Consider the following 9,107-nt stretch of genomic DNA (forward strand, 5'->3'; position numbering starts at 1 on the left):
TTAAAAGCTATCATGTGGTTTTCCTTCTCCCTTCTAGCACGACACTGTTTTTTAAAATATATTTTTAAAATATTTATTTATTTGTTTGTTTATTTATTTAAGAGAAAGAGAGAGAGCATGAGTGGGGAAAAGGGCAGAGGGAGAGGATGATGGAGAGAGAGAGAGAGAGAGAGAGAGAGAGAGAGAGAGAGAGAGAATGAATCAGCTACCCAGGTGCCCTGAGCACCATTTTGTTTTGAAGCCAGGGAGGAGCTGTTCCTTCACCCCGGGCTCAGAATAAAGATGAATTAGAGGAGAGATATAAACAAACTATGCATGAAAAATGTCTTGGTTGTAAGCCACTGAAACTTGAGAGTTATTTGTTACTGCAGCATTATTTAATAAAAACTAGTATAACCTCTGAATAACAGTATTTTAAACGTAAACTGCCAGGAATGCTGTAAGGATAATATCTTTAAGCAACTAATAAACTATATTATAACTTATCTAAGATATTTTGCAAATAGGCTTAATACAGCTTTCCATCATCTACAAATCTTTTCTATGCATCAATCCGTTCCCATCTCAGAAGACGAAGAGATCATAAGCATTTGCTTAGCTCAGTATACCCAGAGTTCATTAGCCAGCCCAATACTTACAAAGGGAATCAGAAAGAAAGGATAAAGCAGATTAAAAATTATTTTAGATTTGAGGGCATTGCATTGAATGGGAGAGAAAAAAAATATTTTCCTTTACAGATGAGAATTAGTGTTAAGGCTTGATAAGACTCTCTCTTATCTGAGACAGAGGATGAAAGAACTCTTTAATATAAATTCCATTCGAGGCGTCAAAACCTGTTGCTATTTTTAGGGCACAATTGCTTACTTCTATCTCCTACAATTTACAAACTTAGAGCCCATGAGCTCTAGATGAGGCATGCACGCTTTTATTTGGTTCATATATTGTGTGGCTATTTGACTAAAACTGATTGTCAACATTCAAATTTTGAGATATTTCAAGTAAAAAAAAAAATCTAGATTGCCAGTTCCTCTTGAAACGCTGAAAGCTCTGGCTACACGGGGCCTGGGGACAGCAGGTGGCTCTGAGCGGCCCAGGCCCTGTCGGCTGGGCGTGTTTTCCACGGTCCCCACCACTCTCTAACGTCCACTTCACCTGTTCATATTTTTAGCTTAGTCAACTGCAGCCATTCAAGTTTGCCACCTGGGGATCAACTTCCTTCCTTTTCTCTCTTTCTTCCTCTTCTCTTCTGTTGTGCTCTCTTCTCTCTTTTCATTCTTCTTTCTTCCACAATAAGGAAGGAGATCTCTGGGAGCCTGTTCTCTGCCACTCTGAGGATACCACTCTCTGGCTTCATCTCCGAGCTCTGAGCGAGCTGAATTTGATAGCGCAGCTCTCCAGACGCCCACAGAGAGCCTCCCTAAATTGTCTCAGACCGTTCTTGGAGTGGAGGGAACGGATTCTTCACTCTGGAAATCTTGACTACGTTTGCTCACCAGATTCTCTAATAGTCGTTGATTTGCATACTTACGTAGCTGGAAGGTTTTGGAGCAGCATAAACCTCCTTCCCACCAGATAATTCTGTTGCTTAACAAACCGTAACAGCTCTGATTACATGGAGAATACTAGCAATAAATGGTTTGAAAATGATTTTACTGTTTTCTGTTATGGAAACTCACATGTAGAAACATTATGAACGGTTCTGAAATTTTTTTAGCCTTCCAAATGTAAAATCACTAGACTTTGGTATTTCAGTAATTTTACATTTGAAATAGAGTTAATGAGACCTGAGGCCGCTTTATGGACACCTCCACTACCCTACGCGAGGGGCATTTCCCAGCCTCTAGCACGTCCTTTCTTCTTCTGCACCACATTTGTTGCTAGACTGACCTCGCACTGGCTAAAACTCCACACCGAGGCTCAAGGATTATAAATCTCAGACTAGGACTATATGAAATACAATTAGAGTGGGGGCGTGAAGACATACACTGGTGTTTCCAAACTCAGTAATAAAATCATTCAGAGAGTTCTCATGCCAGCATTCAGCTAGCTACAGCCTTCTCCCGCTTGCCTTCTAAGGAGATTAGGACCGGACATTTTATTTTGTTTCCGTTTTAGTTTATTTGAAGGTTTTATGATGTCTTAGTTGAGTTGCTTGCAAGACTTCCAAATAAACATGCTGCTTTTAAAAATGGCAAGTTGTTTTTATTTATTTCTTTTAGGTGCCCAGTGACCTCTGGGTATATTAGGCAGCTTTAAATCATAATTAAAATAATAACTGTCGTCCTGGAACAATAATAGATGTTGAATTATACAAACGCCAAATTAGGATGTCCTGAAAATCTGTTTGAAGGAAACCAGAGTAAGCATGGAATTTACAAAGTTATCTTTGTGGCAATGTGACCAAAGGAAACTTCTCTCTAACAGCAGCCTTGTTATTATTTTTTGCTTTGTTTTGCCTTCCTATGAGGCTACTCAAATTTTTGCTTTTTATGTTTGCTGGACTTGGGGTGTGTGGGAGTTCCTTGGTTGAACTTGTTATGGTTTTATAGACAAGAAAAAATAATAAAACTTGCTTGTCATCTGAGAAAATTCCTGTGTTTTAATGATATCTTGAACATTTCTGAAGTCCATGGACACAAGCAGTAACAGCAGACATTGAGATTCACTGGATGCCAAATCCTCAGGGTGCTTTTGAGTCTCTAAGACGTACACATCTGCATTCCTCCATCTGTCATCTTAGCTCATCTTCTTCTCCCAACCGTCCTTAAATTGAATGGCTACATCTAATGGGAGATTTTCTCAGGAAAGCTTATGAGAATTTGTCCAAAGACAAATTAAAACATTGCAAAGCAATCACCCAACTAAACTCACTGCTTTGGCTGGTCTCAGTGCTGACTCTAACCCGGAGGAGTTAATCAACCACTGGGCCCCATATGGAGAAAAGCCACCAGAAAGAAAACCCAGTAAAAAGAAAATGGAATCCGCAATTTGATGATCAGAGCGTCTGGGAGTGAACAGTGCTGCAGAGTGGGTTGTATGGTGTGCAATGGATCCAAGGACCAGGGCAAGAAGAGTAGTTGAAAAAAACCAACCACAACACAAAGCAAAACAAGCTTCTAGAACCTCATGGCATGACACTTAATCTCAAGGATACGACTCTTCACCTCCTGCATCCTCATTTCCCCGTAGATGAATGGATAAGAATCACCAGGAGTGACGGGCCTCAGCTTGGCTGGGCCTCGCCCTGGTGATTCTTATCCAGGGCCTATTCCCCTGCTGCGCCATGTGACTCCTTCTTTTTTTTAAAATTTTTTTAATGTCTTTTATTTATTTTTTTGAGAGATAGAGAGAAGCAGTGCGAGCAGGGAAGGGTCAGAGAGAGAGGGAGACACACAGAATCTGAAGCAGGGTCCAGGCTCTGAGCTAGCCATCAGCACAGAGCCTGATGCGGGGCTCGAGCCCACGAACCGTGAGATCATGACCTGAGCCGAAGCCGGATGCTTAACCGACTGAGCCACCCAGGCGCCCCATGAATCCTTCTTAATAGTGGTTGAAGGCGGCAGCTTCCCTAGTGATTCCAACACGTGGGAATTTATCCTAAGGAGACAACTAGACAGATTCACTACCCATTAGGTATTGTTTATAATAATATTACTTCCCATCCAGGGGGGATTAGTTAAATAACCGATGGTACATCCAAAAGTGGAATATAATGTAGTCACTGAAAAGGAATGTGCAAATCTATAATTCAATGACATGGTATACCGTTTTGGAGAGCATGCATAATATGATGCCACTAACATAAAATAAGACACAAATATGCATATGTATGTAGAAAAGATGTCTGATAGGATATAGTCCAGGTTAATGGTGTTTGCTTCTGGGTAGTGGAGTATTGGATGATTTTAACTTTCTTTATACTTCGATAAATTGTTTGCATTTTAAGAAGAGACTGTATATTATCTTCATAATCAGAAAAAAAGGCTTAAACCTAGGCCCCTATTTGAAAGACAAAGAGAGCGGCCTTGGTTAATGGCATATGAGTATTTGTGTGTGATTCCACTACAGTCTCCAAACCCAGAAATGTCCCAAGTAACTGAATCCTGAGAAAGAGGTTTGGCTGGGTCATGATGGGCATAGGGGTTGGTGGCCCTGGTGGTGTTCCAAGTCTTTATTCCCAGGCTGCAACAGCCTAATCTGATGACTGCTTCCACTGGAACTTTATGTTCCCCACTAAACACTCAGTGCTTCCCCAGATCAATGCTTCTCATTTATCCTCCTATCCTCTGTGTAAGGCAGAGGTGGGCAGGGAATATAAATGTCCTAACCAGGGACCTGAGACATCAGGGGCTGTGGGATGTGAGGGAAACCACGGCACTGCTAAGACCTGTGCTGGTCCTTGGTCTCTCCATCCAGCGCTTCTTCCCTGAACCCAGAGCACTTCGCTTTTATAAATGAGTGGGTAAAGATTTAAAATAACCTTTTTAATAACTCAGGAAGTAGAACTGAAACCCTCTGCATCTTTTTGCCTTACGATGCTCAAGAGTTGGATTATAATCTGGCTATGATGATCGTGACAGGAGAAATGTTTTCAGACCTCAGATGATCATCACAGGGCACAATTCATCCTGCTGCTGCTGCTGGGAGTCTCTGTTCTGAAAGCCTGAAGCTGAGGTAACAGCCTCAGTTCTACTATGAACTGCGGCAAACCAAAGCAAGGGGTAACCTGCCTGGGTTTCAACTTTTTCACACATAAAATGAATGGGGAGAGCGATACCAGCCTTACCTCCCCCAAGGCATCACTGGAAGGACAAAGCAATAAAACCAAAATGAATGTCCTCATCTCTCTGAGTTCTCTCTGATCTTCCCAAGAAGAGTTGGTTGTCCCCCACCCCATACTATATTCTTGAAATACACTACCACTTAGGCTGCAAGTCTTGATGTTTCTGTCTCCCCAGCAAGGCAGTGAAGAACAAAGCTAATTCAGCACTACCCGGGACCTAGCACAGAGATCAGCACTCAGTAGTTTTCAATAAATGTTCGTTGGCTGGGTGAGTAGTTCAGAATTTTGAAGTGCTCCTCCAATGGGAAACACTGGAACTGCCACTGTGAAACTGGTGCGAACCATCTCCTTATGCTATCGTACGCAACTTACTACCCATTTTGTAAAAACTCTCCACTTCTCTCTTGAAGATTATTGACATACGTGGAATGATAATAGCAATGGCTAACACTTGAGTGATTACCCTGTGCCAAGCACCACAGTATGCCCTTTATATGAAGTTTCTCATGTAGGTAGTAGCTTCAGTTTTCCAGATAATGAGGCTGAAGCTCGGTGGGTAGTTCGCCCAGAACACATAGAGAATATGTCTGGAATACATCTCTGAGCCCATGTTCTTGACCACCTTTCCTTACTACGTGCCTGGGGGTAACATGAACCAAAGAGCAGGTGGGCTTAGTACTTGCCCATTCTCATTCTAACATGGGATTTGTAGGGAATTAGTTTCTTGTCCATGTCCTCTCGGCAAGCCTGTGTTCAGCAGGTAAAAGTGAACAAGGCTACACAGTGAAGGTTCAGGTGGGCTGGGTCTCATCCGCCTGCGCTCTGACATCTGCTCACCTGCGGAGCGTTAGCTCAAACGTGGTCCTTCTCTTTGTTTCTTAAATGTTCCCATTTTTTTTTTTTTTACTTCTCTCTCAGTTTCCTCTTAACCAGCTGAATGACAGAAACTCAATGCTGACCACTTCATTAGCTGATGACCTTGTCCCTCTAGCCTTCTGCCCCACTTGCTCTCCTGGGCAGGTTGCCTTACGTCATAAGTTCTTGTTAAAGGTCAGGACCTTGGAGCCATCAGCTCTGGGCATGTTGTTTTAATATACATCTAGAGAAATCAGGCCTGTCGGATCACATTAGGCCCTGTTTGTGGAGTGCATGCCAGTCCCCACGGTGGAGGTGAACTGTTACCTTAGAAATACTATCATGGCTAGTTACCAGGGAGTACAGAGAGAGCTTATGCTCCATCGGTGAAGCCCTTCTAACCTGTCTATCAGCGGCAGGGCTACCCTTCTTCCTGCACGGAGAAAATCCTCACGGACACTGGTCTTGGAAAGGAGTGAGGCTGAGGGACACAGCATGCTTCTAAGACTAGATGTGTCGACCAGCACACAGCGTCAGTCTAGTACGTGGTAAGTCGGCGCCGAGGGAGCTCGTGGTGAATCAGCACATCGTCCCGGCTAGTTGCTGGTGCGCTAATAAAATTATAAAGTTGTCAGCCACTGTTTGCTGAGGGATACCCTGTGGCAGGCATAAGACTAAGCATTTTATACACATTAGCCCATTTGTTCCTTGTAATATCCTTGTGAGCTTATTACTACCACTAAACCCATTTTATGGATGGAAAAAATTGAGGTTCAGAAAAGTCCAGGGATTTGCCCAAATTCACAAAGAAATTACATGATGGAGTAGGGCTGATTCCAAAGCTACTTCAAACTACCAGGCCACTGTGATTCGGCCATGATACTATTTGGTCTCTTCTTTGGGGTGGGATTTTAGGTGGTTTTCAAGAGAACCATACCGTACCTTCTCTTCTAGGGAGGGGCCACAAATATATAACTTGATCCAACAGATTTGTTTAAAAGCAGAGTCTGGGACTAAGCCAACCCTTCTTTTTCTTTCTTCTTCAGGATTGGTTTTAAACTCATTCCTACATCCCGTGGGAGTCTGGCTGGACAGATCCCTTGACAGTGGATAGAAATAGCTCTCATAGCCTATTTTTAAGGAAAATGTGATGTTAGAAAATATGGCAGGAATGGACACCAAGAGAAGAAAAGAACACACCGAACTTCTAGAGGGCTTACCTCAAAAATGCCTACGAGAGGAATACTGACAGACTAAAGCTGGCAGAGACATAGGGCGGCCGGAACGGCTTTTTACCTGGCTGGCATATTTCTGTCATATTTCTGGTGTTTTTGCCCATAGCAAACTCAGCCAGGGAAGGTAAGGGCTGCTGTCCTGCAGCAAACCCTTTTTCTGTCTAGAGAAATAGAGCCTGACAAAATGCACACAGAAATGCCCGCTTGCCTCTCTCCTGGAACCTGAAGGCACAATACAGGGGTGTCTAGTGACACTGCAATTTCCTTTGAGCTGTTTGGTTTTGTTTGGTGCCCTTGTCTGGCAGGTTAGTCTTTTCGACTGAGTTAACTCACCTGGTATAACATTTTCTTTCATTGAGAAACAAGAAGGCTGGGCTCACCTCTCTGATTCCGGTGAAGCTGGACACCATCCAACTGCACTCGGCTAGACTTCTGGAGGCTGTAAATTATATCTTCTGAACTAAGGAAGAAAGAAAAAAACACTATTGGGAAGACAGTCAGCGAACCTTTGTGGGCCAAGTGGTTAATGAGCGAGATGATTCTCCCATTCCTCTTCACTTATTTTTCTTGGGTAAGATTTATATCCAGGGCGAGGGTTTATTAAAGCCATCCCCACCTAGGCCGGCCTCACAAGCAAACAACACAACTCCTGTATTTACCCATGTTGATAATGCTATAGATTCTTTAACTGAAAAAGCAGTCTTTAAAAATGGAACTCAGGGTAGCCAACCTCAAGATAGCATCTGGTATTAATTAGAAACTATACAACACTCTGAATTGAACTAAAGAAATATTGGTAGAGGGATCGGGACAAAATGAGGAAAATCGAAAGTGAAATCTTGCGCGGCTTAGAAGTGGCTGTGGCCCCCATGTTTCTCCCCAGTTTGTCCATCCCAGAAAAAGCATTCCAATGGTGTTAACTACTGAACGCTCACTTTGCTTTCCATTCCCCTTTCCCTGGGTAGCTGCGGTGAGCTGGCTGCCGAGATGTAGCCCTGAACCTATCCATCAAGTGTAGGGAAGGGAGAGTTAGAAAAGCAAACATTATCCAGGATCAATATCTTTACAAATCCAAAGGAAACCCCAGCTCCCAAAGGGTTAAGCCAGGGAAGGAAAAGCCATCAGGCTGTTTAGTGAGCTAATGTTTTTATTGATGGGGGAGGTCTGTAAGTCCCTAACAGGAAAAGTGGGGAAAGTGGCAGGTTGTTTGGCTGCGAGAAAGGAGAAGGGAAGGAACATTATATATTTCATGCTCTCATTTCCCTGCATTCAAACCCCTGAAATCGACGTAATGCAACCTTGAATAATATTCAACACAAGGTGTTTTCCTTGCTCTTATCCCCTCCCAAAGTGGAATCCACATCTTCCCCTAACAATTTTGCTATAATGCACATCTCAGGCTAATGCCGGCACTGCGGAGCACATCTTAATTTAACAACTGTGTTCTAAAGCACATCTCAAGCTAACATTCCTAGGATAATCCATATTTCAACCTAACTACCCTGGCATAACACTTCAATCTAATTCCCCCACCGTAAAGTACATTGCAATCTAACACCCTCATATAATGTACATCTCAGTCCATTATTTTGTATTTTGTAAGCCATATTTTGATATGTCTTTTCCATTAAGGAGCAGAACTGTCTGGAGACAACGGCTACCCCTGTGCTGAAAGCTTCCGTGGTTCTTACAGCGTCTCTGGTGACAGGCTGCTGATGGATATGCTTCGGAACATTCACCTTTGCCATCTTGGGTTCAACTCTGGCTTGTTTCTGTACTTGAAGCCTTAAGCCTCCTGCTGGGAGCAGGGGTGACCAGGGAGCCCTGCTTGGGCCTGACGGGCCTTCTCACGTGCTAACCAGCAGGGCGGGCTACCTCAAATGATCAGAGTCTACCTCAGGAGCAGGCCATCTGAGGTCAATGTCAGGGTCAGGGGTCAGGGTGTAGCTGCTGGCTAATAGAGTGTAAGCTAACACTGTTGTCAAATTGCTCGGCTAAAGGACAATGCCTGCCTCCTGCAGATGACCTTACCCTGGGGGAGGGGCTACTGGCTTTATTGGAAACCTGCCAGTCTCAGAGGTGACGGAAGTGGCTGATCACAGCTAAAGACTGTTTGATTGTTGATGGAGAGCCAGGTCTGTGGTTGGTCCCCAACTGAAAGGCCTGCAGGGCCGCTTATTGATGGCTGAGTTTTCCACAGGTGATGGATTCCTCTTCCTCTTCACATGCAGCTG

Source organism: Suricata suricatta, chromosome 16 (genome assembly GCF_006229205.1).
Source record: "Suricata suricatta isolate VVHF042 chromosome 16, meerkat_22Aug2017_6uvM2_HiC, whole genome shotgun sequence".
Taxonomy (NCBI): Eukaryota; Metazoa; Chordata; class Mammalia; order Carnivora; family Herpestidae; genus Suricata; species Suricata suricatta.